Source organism: Electrona antarctica (assembly GCF_951216825.1).
Source record: "Electrona antarctica genome assembly, chromosome: 16".
NCBI lineage: Eukaryota > Metazoa > Chordata > Actinopteri > Myctophiformes > Myctophidae > Electrona > Electrona antarctica.
The window spans coordinates 4,007,907-4,015,027 of NC_136797.1; the positions used below are offsets into that span (position 1 = coordinate 4,007,907).

At 43.8% G+C, this 7,121-nt stretch overlaps 1 protein-coding gene across 1 annotated transcript in view; it reads right to left on the reverse strand.

Moving 5' to 3' along the window:
* LOC306939149 (GRAM domain-containing protein 2B-like) overlaps positions 1–5,507 on the reverse strand; it is an 84,223-nt gene extending 78,716 nt beyond the window's left edge. The window contains exon 1 of the mRNA XM_079523663.1: positions 5,256–5,507. The gene's annotated coding sequence lies outside the window, so the exon portion shown is untranslated. The remainder of the gene's footprint in view (positions 1–5,255) is intronic.
* Positions 5,508–7,121: the final 1,614 nt, after the last annotated feature.

The following is a 7,121-nucleotide window of genomic DNA, read 5'->3' on the forward strand; positions in this document are numbered from 1 at the left end:
AGTTCTGAAAAGGCAGCCGTACAGAATTACACAGTGATGATGACATCACCAGTGGAGGAAGTTACTATATTGTATACTGTAATGATGGTACAATATTGGCCTCTAAATGTAAATAGTAAATAATTCAAGTCTTAAATATATAAATGCTACAAGTCTCCTAGTATTTGTTTACAGGGTGTTTAGGTGAGTATACCAGGGTGGAATTATAACTCTAAATATAGTGTTGGAGGTGCATGGAGCAGATGTACTGCAGCTGACACATTTACACTCTCCTCCGTTTAGATTTATTAGATTTATCGATGGAAACATTTGACATTGATGAGCTCCTCTCCAACAGCTGAACTATGTTCTAATAGGAAATTGGAAATACTCAACAAAAAAAAAACACCTCAACATTGTAATTAAGTACAGTACTTATAACAAAAAAACATTGCATGGATGCACCTGGGACGTATCCTCTCGAACATCATACCCCTCACTCGGGTTACCCAGCCGGGGTGATCAAGTCCCGACTTACGTCCCACTAGGGCAAAACCAGGGCCACACAATCCGTTGGAACCACTCCGGAACTACTCTGCCAGGGCTGGGAGGGACGCTTCTGGTGCATGGAAGGACTAGGCTCTGTGGGTTGTCTCCTGTCCGGGCCCCTATACGCCTCACCAGGTCCACTCCTGCTCTCACCAGGCCCAGGACCTGTGCGTTGCACCAGAGTCCCAGCACCAGACACTTCATTCAGGAGTGGTGAGCTTAAGTAATACAAGTAAATGTATCTAGTTACTTTCCACCACTGTCCCAGAGCATTGTGAAACGGACATTCTGCATAATTCTGCTGAAACTAGCAGATCTACAAGCTCACAATGTGTCACTTTGCAATGCATTGTGATCTTGTAGATCTGCTATTTTCAAATGATTTGTATGCATTGTGAAATGGGACATTCCGCATAATTCTGCAATCTGCTGAAACTAGCAGATCTACAACGCCTCACCAGGTCCACTCCTGCTCTCACCAGGCCCAGGACCTGTGCGTTGCACCAGAGTCCCAGCACCAGACACTTCATTCAGGAGTGGTGAGCTTAAGTAATACAAGTAAATGTATCTAGTTACTTTCCACCACTGTCCCAGAGCATTGTGAAACGGACATTCTGCATAATTCTGCTGAAACTAGCAGATCTACAAGCTCACAATGTGTCACTTTGCAATGCATTGTGATCTTGTAGATCTGCTATTTTCAAATGATTTGTATGCATTGTGAAATGGGACATTCCGCATAATTCTGCAATCTGCTGAAACTAGCAGATCTACAAGCTCACACTGAGCTTGTAGATTGGCTATTTTCAGCATGCAACCAAGTGCATAATCAGGCATTACGACACCACCAAGGCCTGCCAAAATGTATTTTGGATGTCAAATATCTTATGATAATTAGATTATTTAGTTGACTAAAACAAAAACATTTGAGTTGACTAAAATATGACTAAAACAAGTTTTATTCAAAAGGCTATATGAGTAAATGGTGCATTTATATAGCGCCTTTATCCAAGGCGCTTTACATAGATTGTGCATTTCATTCACACCGATGGCAGAGGAAACCATGCAAGGCACCAACCAGCACATCAGGAGCAATTAGGGGTTCAGTGTCTTGCTCAAGGACACTTCGACACTAACTCTGCAGGCCCTTTTTGAAACTAGCTCCTTGCCACTCGCCCTACACACTTCCACTTGGTTTGAGCATAGATATATAAAGCATAGAGACGGCACTGGGATTCCCCTCCCATCCAGTGCCGTCTCTATGATTTATATATGTATGCTCAAACCAAGTGGAAGTGTGTAGGGCGAGTGGCAAGGAGCTAGTTTCAAAAAGGGGGTAAGGGAGCCCGGGTTCGAACTGGTGACCTTGCGGTTACCATCCGGAAACTCTACCCCCGAGCCACCACCGCCGTAAAACCAAATAAATAAAAACAATCTGTGAAAATCAACACTGGTAGAACTACAGCATTGAAAGCATCAAATGCAGCAAAAACAGAAACAATTATAATACAACAGAAAACAATATCAAATCTCTCTCTCTCTCTCTCTCTCTCTCTCTGTCTCTCTCTCTCTCTCCCTCTCCCCCTCTCCCTCTCCCCCTCTCTCTCTCTATCTCTCTCTCTCTCTCTCTCTCCCCTCTCTCCCCTCTCCCCTCTCCCCCCCCCCCCCCCCTCTCTCTCCCCCCTCTCTCTCTCTCTCTCTCTCTCAGTCTCTCTCTCTCTCAGTCTCTCTCTCTGTCTGTCTCTCTCTCTCTCCCCCTCCCCCCCCCCCCTCTCTCCCTCTCTCTCTCTCTCTCTCGCTCTCTCTCTCTCATCATCATGTTGGTAACCATGACAACACCATCCAGGTACTACTATGAAAACATGCCCAAAAGAAACAACTGTATCCTACATGAGAACTTATATCTGCAATAGTGAAACTGTCTAATCTACAAAGCTTGTAGATCGGCTATTTTTCCCCTCAATTTCTATTTTAATAGAAATATATTCCAATGAGACCAAGAGCAGAACAACCAGACATTCATGACAACTCAATATGGCCACAGCTAATATAATGTAAACAAATGTGCACCACAAATCACACAACGTTCTTCTAAATACACAACCAAGCATGTCTGTGATTAGCTCTGGTCCATAGCCTTCTACGATTCAGAATCGTAGAAGCAGTAGAAGGCTATGGACCAGAGCTAGTCTGTGATTTATGCTTTTTGTCTCCACCAGGCCGAAGGCATGGGGAGAGAATATGTTTTGCACTCCGTCCGTCCGTCCGTCCGTCCGTCCGTGTGTGTGTGTGTGTGTCCGTCCGTCCGTCCGTCCGTCTGTGAACAGCTAATCTCCGGCACCGTTAACCTGTGCGGCCTCTCTCATAGTCATAGTTATCTCCTGCGGTCAGCACCTCCCCACTACTGGTGTGCGCTCCTACCTTCCTGTTTGTAGCATTCAAGTCTTAAAAATATAAATGCTACAAGTCTCCTAGTATTTGTTTACAGGGTGTTTAGGTGAGTTTTCCAGGGTTGAATTATAACTCTAAATATAGAGTGTTGGAGGTGCATGGAGCAGATGTACTGTAGCTGTCCAGCTGTTTGACACATTTACACTCTCACTCACTCGGGCGGCGGTGGCTCGGGGGTAGAGTGGCTGGATGGTAACCGCAAGGTTGCCAGTTCGAACCCGGGCTCCCCCAGAGTTAGTGTCGAAGTGTCCTTGAGCAAGACGCTGAACCCCTAATTGCTCCTGATGTGCTGGTTGGTGCCTTGCATGGTTTCCACCACCATATGAATGTGTGGGTGAATGTAATGCACAATCCATGTAAAGCGCCTTGGATAAAGGCGCTATATAAATGCACCATTTACCATTTACACTCTCCTCCATTTAGATTTATCGATGGAAAAAAAAATATGACATTGATGAGCTCCACTTCAACAGCTGAACTATTTTCAAATAGGACATTGGAAATACTCAACAAAAAACAATACACCTCAAAATTGTAATTAAGTACAGTAGGCTACTTAAGCAAATGTACATAGTTACTTTCCACCACTGTCCCAGAGCATCGTGAAGTGCATTATTCTGCTGAAACTAGCAGATCTACAAGCTCACATTGTGTCACTTTGCAATGCATTGTGATCTTGTAGATCTGCTATTTTCAAATGATTTGTATGCATTGTGAAATGGGACATTCCGCATAATTCTGCAATCTGCTGAAACTAGCAGATCTACAAGCTCACAATGAGCTTGTAGCATCACAAAGACATCTGCCATGCCCTTTTTCACTTTTGAGATCTACAAGCTCACACTGAGTTTGTAGATCGGCTATTTTCATCATGCAACCAAGTGCATAATCAGGAATTACGACACCACCACACCAAGGCCTGCCAAAATGTATTTTGGATGTCAAATATTTAGTTGACTAAAACTAAAACATTTTAGGTGACTAAAATATGACTAAAACAAGTTTTATTCAAAAGACTTTATGAAATAAATAAAAACAATCTGTGAAAATCAACACTGGTACAACTACAGTATTGAAAGCATCAAATGCAGCAAAAACAGAAACAATTATAATACAACAGAAAACAATATCAAATCTCTCTCTCTCTCTCAGTCTCTCTCCCCCTCTCTCTCTCCCCCTCTCCCCCAGTCTCTCTCTCTCTCCCCCTCTCTCTCTCCCCCCCTCTCCCCCAGTCTCTCTCTCTCTCCCCCTCTCTCTCTCTCCCCCTCTCTCTCTCTCCCTCTCTCTCTCCCCCTCTCCCCCAGTCTCTCTCTCTCTCCCTCTCTCTCTCCCCCTCTCCCCCAGTCTCTCTCTCTCCCCCAGTCTCTCTCTCTCCCCCTCTCTCTCTCCCCCCTCTCCCCCAGTCTCTCTCTCTCTCCCTCTCTCTCTCCCCCTCTCCCCCAGTCTCTCTCTCTCTCCCTCTCTCTCTCCCCCTCTCCCCCAGTCTCTCTCTCTCTCCCTCTCTCTCTCCCCCTCTCCCCCAGTCTCTCTCTCTCCCCCAGTCTCTCTCTCCCCCTCTCTCTCTCCCCCCCTCTCCCCCAGTCTCTCTCTCTCTCCCCCTCTCTCTCTCTCCCCCAGTCTCTCTCTCTCTCCCTCTCTCTCTCCCCCTCTCCCCCAGTCTCTCTCTCTCTCTCTCTCTCTCTCTCTCTCCCCCTCTCTCTCTCTCCCCCAGTCTCTCTCTCTCTCCCTCTCTCTCTCCCTCTCTCCCCCTCTCTCTCTCTCCCTCTCTCTCTCCCCCTCTCCCCCAGTCTCTCTCTCTCCCCCAGTCTCTCTCTCTCCCCCTCTCTCTCTCTCCCCCTCTCTCTCTCTCTCTCCCCCCTCTCCCCCAGTCTCTCTCTCTCTCCCCCAGTCTCTCTCCCCCTCTCTCTCTCTCCCCCCCCTCTCTCTCTCTCTCTCTCCCCCTCTCCCCCAGTCTGTCTCTCTCTCTCTCTCTCTCTCTCTCTATCATGTTGGTAACCATGACAACACCATCCAGGTACTACTATGAAAACATGCCCAAAATAAACAACTGTATCCTACATGAGAACTTATATGTGCAATAGTGAAACTGTCTAATCTACAAAGCTTGTGATTTATGCATTTTATTTATGGCCTACAAGCACCAGCAGCCAAACAGCATAATTAACTTCATTAAGTGCACAGCTGCGCAATAAGTAACAACACACGTCATGTCGGCAACACACAGCATTTAAACTCAATTAAACAGTATTTATATTTATATTCTAGATGAGCCTTACCTTCTAAGATGAAGTGGCGCTTCCTCCCTGACTTTTGCGCCTGCATTGTTTTCAGTTGGTTTTGTTTATTGTCCGTCTGCTCTTTGTAGAATCCACAAGTTCATCTCTCGTTGTGGTGTGGTGGCTACTAGCCTATAGGCTACTCTCATTTCGGTTTTGTTTCCATGTTTAATGAATAAATGTTCATGTGGTTTGCTGTGAGTTTTGTCCATTGTTCAGCAGCTGTAGCTTGTTGATATAAAACACATTGAATGTTTACGTTGTCAGTAGACCTATAGGCCTATTTGTTTTAAAGCGTGCAGTTGAAACAAGGTTTTGTAGTCTAGACTAGATAGTTGAGTCACCAAACTTTACACAACTCCTCCTTGTAACCCTTTACTGCCACCTGGTGGAAGAAACACTTAATTTGAACCGAAAACAGAGCCAATCTACAAGCTCACAACAACGTTATGTGAGCTTAGATCTACAAGCCCACAACGACGTTATGTGAGCTTAGATCTACAAGCTCACAACGACGTTGTTATGTGAGCTTAGATCTACAAGCTCACACATGGGTTTTTTATTATTGTTTGGACCCAATGTTTTATACATTTGTGTCAATAAAGTAACTAACTATAACTACCTGTCTAGATACTTCCTTAACGGACAACTTTAGTTTTTTTCAACTAAGTTTCATGTTTTAGGATGTTATTAGAGAAAGTAAAAGATGAGTGTTATTATTTTGTTTCATTTGCTGCTTTCTTTCGTTTTCGAGCATGGTGCTAAATATGTATTTTCTTTACAAGATATTATGGAGATTTTTTTTTTATTAGTATTTACTATAGTCCTGATACACCCCAGGAAATTACATCTGGCCACAAATAAATCACAGGATCTACTGAATGTGAAGGTAACCTACTGGGCCGGGAAGCCAGGCTCAATGTCAGTTTGACACATTCAGTAGATCTCGTGATGTTTTGTGGCCAGATGAAATTTCCTGGGGTTTATTAGGACTATAGTAAATAATTAAAAAAGAAATCGCTATAAAATGTTGTAAAAAAATACATATTTAGCCCCATGCTCGAATGCCCCCGCCCCCTGTCAAAAACAGCTAAAATCCCTAAAACGAAAGAAAACAGCAAATGAAAAAAATCATTTTTTTGTTTCTCTAACAACCTAAAACATGAACCTTGGTTGAAAAAAACTAAAGTTGTTAACAAAGTCCACACCCACAACACCAGAGGAAGTGCAACGAACCATGTACAACCCAGATTCGGCACAAACAAGGGACTCAATTCTTTTCGATCCTATTCCTATGCCACCAAAATGTGGAACGCCCTACCAACAGTCATTAAGACATGCAAATGTTGACTCCTTCAAAACCGCTCTCAAAGGGCACCTACGGACGGCTGCAATCCGAAACTCGCCCCCGTAAAATCTGAATGTATGTTTCTTTCTTTCTTTTCCCTTTTTACCTCTATGATGAATTCCTGTTCTGTTCTTTGGCTATATAGTAGTGTCTATTTGTACGTCTCTAAATGTTTTGATGAATTGAACAAGGTGGACCCTCTTGTAAACAAGTGTAATGCTTAATTGGGTCGTCCACTCACAGTTAACAGTCTTTGTATTGAGTTTGTGCTTGAAATGTACTGTAATTCTGCAAACTGTACATACATATTTATATTTCAATCAATCAATAATAAAAATAAAAATAACTGAACGAAAATTGACCTGAGCATTATAGTTGTCCCACATGAGCCGCCGTAGTCTCTGACCAGCGTGATGACGATCGAACCCCGATCGAACAGGCAGGCAGTGTTGCCATGTCTGCTTATTATAAGGCACTTTATGATTGATTGAAAATTTTTGATTGAAAATGTTATTAAC